We start from the raw sequence: 11,969 nt of genomic DNA, 5'->3' as shown, positions 1-11,969 counted from the left end.
CATGAAATGTAGCTAACTCCCCTGTTCGGCGGGGGGGGCATATAACCTGCTTCGGGGATTGGGTGGATCGGATAATACTTTGGTTGTCACATCAACACTCTCTCATCTTGGTATTTGTGCCAGCTTCTTCACACTGTCAAACTGCGCCCTTCAACATGGAAACCGATCATCGAAAGAGTTGCAAACAAACTGCAATCTTGACGGGGGAGCCACCTATCCCTCGCTGGCCGAGTAACAGAAACCAGGTATGTTCTTTGGGACCATCCCTTCCATCCATCATGTCAATGCTTAAAATGTCTCGTACTATCACTATCGAGAGGGAACTGCAGTCTATGTTTAAGAAACTCCTTTGGAGTGGGTGTTCTGAAGAGAAGAAGACCCACTTCGTCTCCTGGGATTTGGCGACAAAACCGGTGGATTGGGTATTCGTAGCTTACGCCATATGCACACAATGCTCCTCTGTAAATGGTTCTGGGAACATTCATCGCAAGAATTCTACAAGGATTGGAAAAGTAATCATTATCTCTGGTGCTGATAGTCAATCCATTTAGGGACCATTTTCTGTTAAGGAAATTCAGGAGGCATTGGTCACTTTCCAAACTTAAAACTCCCACGCCAGATGGTTTTCCGGCCGATTTCTTCATGTGCTTCCAGCTCAATTACCTACATTTAGACTGACTGTTTCTATGTAGCTGGTTCCAAGTGGGGGTTTAATCATCTTATTTGGTTACTCCACATTTTCTGTCGTTATTATGATCTTTTATACTCTTGTCCATTTCTCATATCGACTATACCTCATGAATGGTACTGTTATCTCAGCAAAGAAATGTTTTCTTGCCTCTAAAAAATAGTCGGAGAAAACAAGCTATCATAACTTAGTTGTACTTAATAAAGAAGGTTGTACAAATGTGTTTCCCATATATGTCACCTTATATATCTTAACTTTACACCATGAACCCTGACCATGATATTGTAGGGAAATTAAACTTCATGGATTAGTAATGGTAATAATTAAGATAATAATAATAATATTACTGTTATCATTATTGTCGTTGTCATAGCAAATATGATGTTCATTTTCACGATTGTCCTTCCATAGAGCTTTTATTAGAAGGATTTATAGTGGCATTTGAAAATAACATGCTGATAATGAATTGTTTTAAAAAAAAAACTTTGGGGTTCTGCTCATCTTTCCTATTGGCAAAAGCTGTTTGAAATGAGATGTGTTCCTGTGTTGGGGGCCGAAGCCCTTGTGTGGGGTTGGAGGTGAGGGGAGGAAGAGGCGTGGGACCCACCTCTTAGAGGAGGTGGGCCAGTGTCAGACATTGACATTGCATCCAGTGGTTGGAGTGTAATGTGTTCGGCCCCGATCACTGGATCTGCTGCGGTTTGAAATAAGTATATTTGCTTTATCCTTGTGCTACTACACCAAAAGCCCAAGTAGCACATCCCTTGGTCTCCTCAAATTAGTAAATAACACTTGGAAAATTAACAATCCCATTTCCAATTTGATATTTTCCTTTCCAACCATATATAGTGACAAATATATCAGATGTATTTTGAAAATATCATGGAAAAAGGGATATTTTGGGTTCAAAATATTGCAATATTATAATGTGTACCAAAATATACTGGATATTTAATGGGAAAATGACACTTTATTTTTTTATTTCTTACAAATATATCTTTTAATTAATTTATTTTATCAATAAAAATGTGAGAAATGATGTTTTTTTTTTAATTTCTGATGAGATTTTGGCTGCTGCTATTTTGCTGTTTTAAGCTTTTATAACTATATTTCCCACTTGGTCCGACCATGTAAGTATGCCTAAATTGCGCAACTCCACATGCATAGATGCTGGAGTTAAGCAGCCAAGTAGTCTTTTTTGTTCTTTTTTTTGGTTTTTGAAAAGGCAAGCTTGTTGATAGCCCCGTGGGATTCCAACCTGAGACCACTTCGTTAAGAAATTTTTGTAGAAATCTTTCCAAATTCTTTTCAACCTTACTCGGCATGATGAATAACTGCATAAAATGATCCTGCTTGCGTGCAATTTCTGATCTTGTTCTCGAGCACCCAGTGAGATGCTCCTAAAGTACCGAGGCGAAAGTGGCATTTTTGTGTGTACCTTTTAATATTCGCAGAAATACCTTGCCGACCGTCAAGAAAGTTCTAAAGGAGATTTACATGATATTTACACTATCCTACTGACAATTATGACTGAGCATCATTGATTAAGTACCAAAAATATTGTTAAGTGTGTTTTCTCCTATTATAGCCAATCTCACTAGAGATATAGTAATTGTTGGATGTTTTGTAAGATATTTGTGTAAAAGTTAAGAAGTCCATGCAAATCTTTTTAATTGGATTTTAGTCTTTCCCAAGATATTTGTGCGAAGGCCAGAAAGTTTATGCAAATATCATGTGAATCTCTTTTGTTGGATTTTAACCTTTTGAAAGTTCACAAGATATTTGTGTGAAGATCAAGATGCCAATCTCCTTAGTTTGCAATTTTAATTGTTGGGAGGTTCATAAGATATTTGTAAGAAGGTTAGAAGATTCATGCAAGTATCGTATGAATAACTTTAGTTGGATTTTAGTTATTCTGCAAGAGGTATGCACAAACATTCTGCAAAACTCCTTAGTTGGATTTTAGTCTTGAGAAAGTTCACAAGCTATTTATGCGAAGGTGAGAAGGTCTACACAGATATCGTGCAATTTTTACTGTTGAGGTTCACAAGATATTTGTGCAAAGGTGAGGAGGTTCAGAAGATATTTGTGTGAAGGTTAGGAGGTTCGTAAGATATTAATACAAAGGTTAGGAGGTTCGTAAGATATTAATACAAAGGTTAGGAGGTTCGTAAGATATTAATACAAAGGTTAGGAGGTCTGCACAAATATCATGCGATTCTCCCTAATTTTATTTGTCTTTCAGAATTTCGCAAGATATTAATATGAAGATCAAGAGTTTTGCACAAATTAGATTCGATGGGGAAAATGATCTTAAATAAGTCTGGAATAAGTGATTTTGAATATGAAAGAAATTTTGACATATTTCTTGGTATTTGCATAAACACGTTAAAAGTTTTGGATAGTATGGTCATTTTTTGATATGATTTTTTTTTTTGGTCGGGGGTGGGGGGGAGAGGAGTTTAATTAAGGGCGCCCTGATTCACTTTGTTGAGAGCAGATACAATGGTCAAACCAATTACCTTGCAAGGTACTCAGTCCAATCACCACACATCTGATGGGTGAGGAGGTATAAGGTTGATCACTATTTGTATAAGGTTAATCTCCTTTGTTTGTGCATGGGAAGTAAGATACAGGGGAGTAAGACTGAATGTTGTTCATCTTATGACTCTACTGAATATGAATCTATATTTGTATATGGATTCAAACTATTGTTTCACCGTCTATAATGAATTAGTGTTTGTTTTGGTTCTAGACTTAATCTCTGTTATTGCATAGTTTTTATTTTCTTTTATCACATTTTTGTGATGTTTCCTTGATTATGCATTGGTAATTGCCAATTGACTCAAGCATTCCAATAGTAGTCTAGCTAACGCTTCAAACGAGCCAAGCTTCTTGTCAAAAGTTTGTGCTTGGAATGGTTAACCTCAGCTTGAGCTTGCTTGTCTAGCTAAACGATCCGAATTATAGTGGTCGCAGGCTCATTTACTTGAACAAGCTGAGCCCAAGCTCCCGATTGAGCTCGTTAAAAGCTCATTTAAGTTTGATTTAGGGTTGTCAATCAGACGTGTAATCCGACATCTGACCTGAATCCGAATACGATCAGTCGGATTTGGTAGTGAAATTTCCATCTTGTTAATAATCAGATCTGGAATTGGTACTGGGTTTTGCATCTGAATCTGACTAAAATCTGAACTGAATTATGTAAATATTGGATTTTTAAGCTACTTGGATCCTGTTTCAGTTTTATCTGATCCCATCCAATTCCATATCTAGTTAGGTCGGACTCAATAATGCCTTGATTGGATCCAAGTCCGACCACCCATTTACATCACTAATTTAAATAAAGTTGAAATATGTATATCTACATTGAGAGCAGATCAGGTGATCTGTCAAAACACTTTAAGAAAGTGATTTGACATCTTCACCGTCCATTGCTTGATCCCACATCTGATCTGGAATTTGTACATTGTGGACGGTGAGGATGCCAGATCACTTTTCCAAAAGTGATTTGGCAGATCACTTGATCTGCTCTCATCTACATTTGTTCTGTTGCCCCGCTGATAAACATTTCTTTTTAAACAGCTGGTAATTTAGGTGGCTTTTTTGTAAAACCACAATAAAATAAATGAAAGAATATTTTGGCTCACAAGTGTTGGGCTCATCTGGTAGGGGCCAATTGTAAATGTCACCAAGTTGACGAAACATCGTAAGTTCGAAAGCCATGAATGACATCCCTTAGCCCATGGTTGAAGCTGGGTGTACTCCCCAGTGGGCATGGGCAGGAAGGAGCTCATGTTTTTACCAATTACCAACTAGAGGGCTGCCAATTTGAGGTCGATGATGGGGCATTTTCTCTGGGCCGAGTTAAAAACAAAAGAAAAAATCTCATTGGCCTAATACACGCCAGCTATGTTCTCAGAGTTTCATCCAATTCTTTAAATCCAATTGAATTTAACCGATTTTAATCACTTTACCATAAATAAAGGATGTGTTAATATATAAAAGGCCATTTTAGTATATTATTAGATTGTTAAAAACTATTAAATAATATTAAAATAACCTTCGTATGACTCAAAACATTAAATTATTTAAAAATAATAAAATATCGTTAATACTTGCCATGTACAGATTATGTGTTGTATCCCTGCATGGTGTCGTGTCACTAGATACAACCGAAGATGGTGTGTCCCTGTCACAGCTGTGTGCTCCCACTCGCGCACACAGTCACAGACATCCTTGTGCACAAACACAAGCAGAATGGGCCGCATAACAAGCAACGCGTGAGAAGAATGGCCTCCTGACAGCTTCAACCACGGCCTTTTATACTAAGAAAATACTCGGAACATGACTCTAAAAACAGCCAAGTTCGTCTCTAAATAGAAAATTGAGTCATCCAAATTAGGCAACCCTAAATTGAGGGGTGTCCTACTGGCAATCCTGGCTTATTATATGATCCAAGTGGGGTACTCTATTTGTGGGGCATTCCTATATATCGCCACCCTTGCTATCTTTAGGTAGGATCTTCCTTTAGTTCTAATTACAGTAACTCTTGCGGCAATAATAGACAAGAAACCCCGCATAGAACATACTGGAAATCATGGCATGAAACACTACATATTATGTATTGAATTTACAATATCAAAGAAATTGTGGAGTTTGTATGTGCTCAATATACATCATCACCATGCAGCACCATGCGCATCAGCAAACTTATAATACACTATCTAAAGTGATCTTGCTAGCTGGAAACACTCACCGGATGCCTGGCATGTTGTTCCAGGCACAAGAACCATGCAAGGCCCCAAGATTGATCTGTGTTTGCGATCGACAATACGAGATGCTGCATATCAATGCCGATATCGTCTGCAAATTCAGTGGAAGGCGACTCTGTTACCAGGATTGCCAATTCGAAGTCTCTCTGGTCACTTCACCATACCATTCTGGGATGGAGGGGGCAATGGATGAGGGCATGAAATCAAACAGCGTAGAGAACTCGTTGTCCACCGAGTTACACTCATCAGTCCCTGCTTCTTTCTTGACCTTGGAATCTCCTGTCAACCAGAATTATATTGACAATTGTAGGAACTCAGTAAAATGCATCATATTGCTCACGAATTGTATTCAAAAGTGCTAAGAAATTTGTAGGTGACATGAAGCAATCTTAAAATTTTGAATTATGCTGTGCACTGCGTACGAATTCAATAGCATAAACCTATAAAAGCATTACCCTGTTTTTCATAAAGTTGAAACACCTGGAAATTCTGAATCATTAATGTTCTAGAAGAAATACCAAAAACGTAAGAACTTGTACAGTTGTACATCACAATGAGACTACACCACTTAATGGTGCAGAATGTCCACAAGTACATGAAATTCAAAATCCAGGAGATTCTTGATTTCTAACAGCCACTTGGTACTATAGTTCTCACTTCTCACAGAACTACTAGCATAGACAGTGTAAGGAAAAGCTTTACAAAGAGACAAGGCCCCTGTTCAATTCTCTATAATGGGTAAACTTGACCAGTTCCTGGTATGAATTCCAATGAATCATATCAATCTGCATTCATTCGATACTGTAGTTGGTGCAAGCACTTGGCCCTTGGCCTATGAAAGGTTAGTCAGAACATTAACTTGGTGGAGTTCCAATTCTGCTACAAAAACGAGAGTAGCTAGTAGGCAAAGCCAATGAGTCGATCAATGGAACTTGGTTCCATAAGACAACCAGGAGGCATATTGGCAACGAGTCAACATAGCCCAGTGGATCGATTTGATCGAGACCAACCTGCTCTGAGCCAAGGCGAACCAGCCAATTTCTTAAATGTTTGACCAAGTCTGTGCCCCAGCCCATGAGCCAAGGAACTCAGACGGCTCAACAAAATTCTTAGATTGGTTAGGTCTGAGCTTGATCGAGAAGAGACAGAAAAAACAAAAGAAAAACTAACCAATTGAGCTTGAATCCTCCCACTGACCGTCGATGCCACTATTGGCGAAATCCATGCCGTAGGTCCAATCGCATCCTTCCTGGGAACAGAATTCCAGCGGTTTCTCAACTTCGCTTCCGGCGATCACCTGAGCTTCCAGCAGCATGGCGTCCAGCAACCCACTATTCGTTCCGCCAAGAGTCGCCGGCAGTGGCATTGATGCTGCCACCAGCTTGACCCCGCAGTCGAGGCCGCCGAACAAGTATCCGGCATTCGCCTGTCCGGCAGCCTCCACTAGTTGGCTTGAAGGGAGCTCCGTTTTCACGGCCAAACCAAAGCTGGCAACAGGGTCAGGATCATACGGCAGTTCCACTACTCGGAACAGAGCATCAAGCCCCACTGCTCCTCCGCTGTTGCTACTGCCGGCGGTCAGAAACGGTGACGATGGCAGCAGCGGCTGGTAGGTCTTGCAGGAAAGTGGTAGGCCCAAACCGAAGCCCTCATCCCGGAGCCGGCTTGTGGGAGTGGGGGGGATGAAGGTAGAGGGGTAGTGGGCGAGGCCGCCGGCGATGGGGAGGCGTTGAGGGTCGAAGAAGGGGAATGCCTGTTGAGGCTTGACGCAATTCAAAATGGATGGTGCAGGAGGACGAGAGGCCGCTATGGTGGTAGTGGTGGCGGTCGCCGAGGGTGGCGTTAGAGCAGGCTGAGTCGATACATGGCGTTGGATGGCAGCCGGGTACAGGAGAAGCCCGGATCTCTGCCTCCTCTTGATCCGTGTATTCCAATAGTTCTTGATCTCGTTGTCCGTTCGACCTGGCAACTGCACCAACAAATCAAGACCGAGTGAAATCGACATTTCAACGCTCAAATAACTCATTATGGGAGTATGGGGAAGGCAGAGAGTGGTGAATTTTTGGGGACAAACTAAATATGCAGAACATGGGAATCTTTCATTAGTGTATATGGAGTGGTGAATTTGGATAGGTGGAGGATCGCTATTTTGTCACCCGAAAGCTCGTTTGGAGAAGATGGGTATTGCTTATTCATCGATAGAAATGGTGGGAAGGCAGAGAGCATTGAAACAGGGGAAATGTGAATGTCGCTGTTTTGCTCCAAGAACTCATTGCCATCTTTTCTTTCTATTGAATGGTCGATTTGGGGAGATGAGTTGGGAGTTTCTATATTCGATAGGCCGTATGGAGAAGATGTGCATCTCAGAAACGATGGCAGAGTCGTGGATTTTGTGAATTGGGGAGTTGGTGTTTTTGCAGATGAGAGTGGCGAAATGGATGAACGATTTGGTGTTTTCTGGGTTCTTACTTGGGCGGCCATGCGAGCCCATTTGTTGCCGAGCTTGGCGTGGAGCTCCAGGATGAGGCGCTCCTCTTCAGGGGAGAAGGAGCCCTTCTTCAGGTTGGGGCGAAGGTGGTTGGCCCAGCGAAGCCGGCAGCTCTTGCCGCAACGGGAGAGGCCCGAGTTCTTCTGCACGGCGTTCCAATTGCCCTCGCCGTGCTTCTTCACGTACTCGATGAGGATGGCGTCCTCGGCGGCGGTCCACGGGCCCTTCTTAATGGCGGAGGTGGTGGCTCCACCGGATGAGGAGGAGGGGGAAGAGTCCGGTTGGGTGGTGGTGGCGGTGGAGGGGAGAAGAGTCGTGGTCATCATCATTTGCAACACGCGCCCTCTCTCTCTCTCTCTCTTCTTTCCCTTTTCTCCTTCTAGTGCTTCCTCCCTTGTTTATAAGGACCTTGGATCGGATTCTCTGTTGTTTTCCTTTTTGTCTTTATAATTTTCCCTCTATAAATGTTGATTGTGCGTCCTATCATATGTGTATCTTTCCTTCTCTCCCCTACACGCAGAGAGATTTCGGCTGAAATTCACGAGAGTACAAGGGGTCCCACAGGGATGGAAAGAGTACAAGGCATAAGGGTGTTTAACAAATAAAAAAAATTAAAGCAAGTGCGTGTTACAGATAGAGAGAGATGATGGTCCCGTTGAAATGAGAGGTTTGGCCTTGGATTTCGCTGGGCTTAACGCCCATTACGCGGTTGGCACCCTCTATGTTTTTTCTTTCCGTTCTTTTCAAGCCAAACTCCTGTTTTTAGGCTTTTAAACTCTCTCTCTCTCTCTCTCTCTCTCTCTCTCTCTCTCTCTCTCTCTCTCTATATATATATATATATATATATATATATATATATATATATATATTCTAGTCAAGTTCCTTTTTTTGTCAAGCCCCAAGTAGGGATGCACATGAGCCGAGTTCAAGATGAGCCTGGATTCGGCAGGGTTCAAAGTGCCTTGGTCCAAGCTTTAATTGCTTGAGCTCAAAGTCGAGCTTGAATGACATTGTCTAGACTTGGCTTGGTTCCGAGCTCGAGTGGAGACGAGCTTGAATGGCATTATAAACCCAAACTTATCACAAGTGACCCACCAGATCATGTATTTTGTTTATTCTGACCCAAAAAACATATACATATTAAAAATCTTCTAGAGTAACCTAGAACGGAAAAAAGTTAAAGACAATATTCGAAGTCAGCACTTTTTGAAAATAAGACTAATGACCTACAATTATGGTAAAAATAATTAACTTTTTAATCTTCTTTGCAAAACTATATATATATATATATGAGCCTTATCTAGCCTACCATGCCTTATTAAGCTTGGTAGGCCGATCAAGCCTCAGAGCCATATGCAAACTCAACTCATTTAAAGCTCGGCGAGCTCAAGCCCGCTCGGTTAGTTGTGCATCCCTAGCCCCAAGTTATACAGGGGATGTTTGCTTAATCTAAACCAATAGATTGTTTATTAACTTAGCAGTTAACATGAATTCAATTAAGTATTGTTCATGCACGTGTCTTTTAGAGGAGTGAAAAATCAGGCTCACATATATATATGTATATATATAGATGCTCGGTCAGCTCATCCGATATGCCAGACAGAAACAAAGGGTAGATTTTAGAAAATGACAATTTCAAAGGAGACAACAAATTTTTGTTGTACTTTCAAGCAATTATTTTATGCTAGTGGTGTCCGTGGCTGTGTTGGACAAGGACTCATCCGAAGCAAGGCATGCACACTACGAACCCGATTTGATAAGCCTATCGGATTGAGTCCAGGCCTGAGTCAAACAAGATCAGGATCATGTCAGACCTGACTCACTGACCATGTCCAACCAACATCTCCTTGATATTTTCCATTTTAAAGATAACATCTTCTTAATCCCCAATGGAGATATTGAGCAGAGCAAAAGTTCATCAATTATTTGAAGCCTCCAGGCACTGCTATTAAACCTCGAACGGTTTGGCCTAGTATAGAAACATGACTGACGTAGGGCTGGTAAATGAGCTCAACGAAGCTGAGCTTGAAGTGTTCAAGTTTGGCTCCATCGTAATGTAGGCCAAGTGAAGCATGAACTCATAATGAGGCTGAACTAAAAAAAAAATACATTTTTTTAGAGCTGAAAGAAATATGATTACAGAAAAAAGAAAAAAAGAAAAATTGTTTCAAAGCTGGAAGCAATAGGTTTTGTCTCTAAACCTATTGCTTGACAAGCCAAATACTTTAATAATTTGTACTATACTATATTATATGATGTAAGCTTGACATGCTAGGCCAGATGCGTTTGGATAATTGGCGTATCGCGGGAGATTTAATTGTCTCCTCTACACTTATAAATCAAATATGGATCAGAGAAATACAAATAGTATGGGAAGGTTTGCAGAGTTTATAGAGGCATGGGACTTAGTAGGCTTGCACTTCTCAGGTGTCCTCTTTACCTAGTCAAGTAGGCGAAGAAACCCTGCATGGGAAGACTTGACAAGTTTATTGTGAGAAAAGGGTGGTGGGAGAATATGCACGATAGAATAGTCACCATGTGTCCTATATCCATTTCAAATCATGCACCGATTATGCTTGAATGAGGAGTAAAATGAACGAACCATCAGAGATTTAGATTCAAACTTTGGTGGTTGAGGGATTCAAATCTAGTAGAGAAAATTAAGATATGGTGGACACATCCGCAAGAAGGTCAGTGGGTTGCTCTTAAACTGGTAAAGAAGATGGATTATATAAAAAGTCAAATCATTAAATGGTTTTGAGGGGAGGAAAAAATGAGGTTTGAATAGATAGAGACCTGGGAAGATGAGCTTAATCTTTTGCAGACAGAAATGGCAACACGGGTGGATGACGAAGAAGGTGACCAACATAATTTATTGATAGACAATATAACAGAATGAAGGGCACAACAAGAAGTAAATTGGAGACAGAGTTCTAAGGTGATGTGGCGATACTAACACTAATTTTTTTTCATCTTTATGCATCTTCTAGAAGGAGAGAAAGTTATCACCCCGGCTATGGCAATTGGGGGGATGTATTCGAGTACGATGATATTACATGAGAGGGTACAAGATATTTTCGAGATATGTTCACAACCTCAGTGGTGGAGGACTATGTCGACTTACAAGAAGCTTCCATGGGCTGTTTTGATTAAAGGATATTGGCATATTTGAATAGGGTTTTTTTTGATAAACAAAATCAAGCAAACAATTTGGGAACTCTCAAATAATAAGTTACCAGGGGTTGATGGGTTCTCAATTGAATTTTTTAAAGCATCTTGGCCAGTATGCCAGGATGAGTTAAAGGCAGTTTTTGATGAGTTTTACAGGAATTCATGCTTGTCAAGAAGAGGGGGGGAGTCCATACTGCTACTTTTTCCTAAGGAAGCAGGGGCAAACGATATAGATAAATTCAGAACGATATCATTGTTGGGCTCTTCACTAAAAGTAATTACAATGGTGTTAGCGGTTCACTTAAAACAAGTGATCCACTATACACATTTGTACCAAAGAAGCTAAGACACGAGGGATGCCTCCTTGCGCATGAAGCGGTCCACACAATGCATACATACTTCTAAAAAGGACAAATTTTTATTCAAAAATTTTCTGCGCAAAGCCTTTGACTCCATAAGTTGGGACTTATTGGAAATTTTGTGAAACGTCAGTGCAGGGAAAAGTTGGGTGAAAGCAATTCTTGATTCTTCGTGGATTTCTGCGTGTGCTAATGGCCAACAATGAGATTTTTTCAAACCAAAAAAGGGGTTAGGGCAAAGGGATTTGATATCCTCTTTTATTTATCATTGCCATGAAATTTCTGAGCTATCTTCTTCAACAGGCCAACAAGAGTGAGATGTGTAGTGGGGTAGACTTGCCAGGTCTCAGTAAATTTATGCATATTCTTTTCGCAGATGTATTGATATTTGGAGAGGCTAATACGGAGGATATGAAAATATTATCATTTATCCTCAAAATATTCATTATAACTTCTGGTCTGCAAGTTAACTTGGCCAAGATTGGATT

The 11,969-nt window shown here is 40.6% G+C and overlaps 1 pseudogene; it reads right to left on the bottom strand.

The window, feature by feature from the left end:
* Positions 1-5,311: 5,311 nt before the first annotated feature.
* On the bottom strand, positions 5,312-8,274 carry LOC149830971 (uncharacterized; annotated as a pseudogene).
* Positions 8,275-11,969: the final 3,695 nt, after the last annotated feature.

This window comes from Nuphar pumila, chromosome 7, assembly GCF_984573655.1.
Source record: "Nuphar pumila chromosome 7, dmNupPumi1.hap1.1, whole genome shotgun sequence".
Taxonomy (NCBI): Eukaryota; Viridiplantae; Streptophyta; class Magnoliopsida; order Nymphaeales; family Nymphaeaceae; genus Nuphar; species Nuphar pumila.
Note: the sequence above shows the minus strand (reverse complement) of the source record. Positions and strands in the feature narration are given on the sequence as shown.